Raw genomic sequence first — 722 nt, 5'->3', positions numbered from 1 at the left:
TGCCTTTGGCATTTTTCGCACTTCCGTGCGAACTTCTCGCAGTCTTTGATCATAGTTGGCCAGTAAAAACCATGGCGTTTTATTTTTACGGTGAGAGATCTTCCGCTGGAGTGGTTCCCACATGATCCGGAATGAACCTCCTCCATTACTCTTCTTACTTTTTCGCCTTCGGCGCAGGTCATGAGTGGGCCGGAGAATCTTCATTTGTAGATTTCTCCTTCTACCTTTACATATCGCGCGGCCTGGGCCTTGATTTTGCGGGCCGCCCATTTCTCAGTGGGAAGCGTTCTGTTGATTATGTATGCTCGGATTGGCTCTATCCATGGGCTGTCACAGCCGTATTCCGACTGATCCACGTTTTCTTCTGGTGGGTCTTCGAATTCCTCCGCATTTTCGATTTGTGCTCGAATCAGATTGGCGACCACTGGTGGTCCGATGCTTGGGTGTTCGATGAAGTCGATGGGGATTACTCGTCTTAGTCCAAAATTCGAACTTGATGCGAGTGCGGCCAAGGCATCCGCCTGAGTGTTTTCCGAGCGAGGAATCCTAGTGAGGGCGAAGTGGTTGAAGTCTCGGGAGAGGTCTTGGATGAGTTTTAGATATGCATCCATTCTTTCGTCTCTCGCTTCATATTCTCCGCTGTACTGATTTGCGACTAACTGAGAGTCACAGTAAGCGTGAATGTTGCGGATCTTAAGCCCATGGGCGAATCGTAATCCTGA

The sequence above is a fragment of the Brassica oleracea genome, chromosome C1 (assembly GCF_000695525.1).
Source record: "Brassica oleracea var. oleracea cultivar TO1000 chromosome C1, BOL, whole genome shotgun sequence".
Lineage (NCBI taxonomy): Eukaryota > Viridiplantae > Streptophyta > Magnoliopsida > Brassicales > Brassicaceae > Brassica > Brassica oleracea.
The sequence above is the reverse complement of the archived record's forward strand: the minus strand, read 5'-3'. Positions refer to the sequence as shown.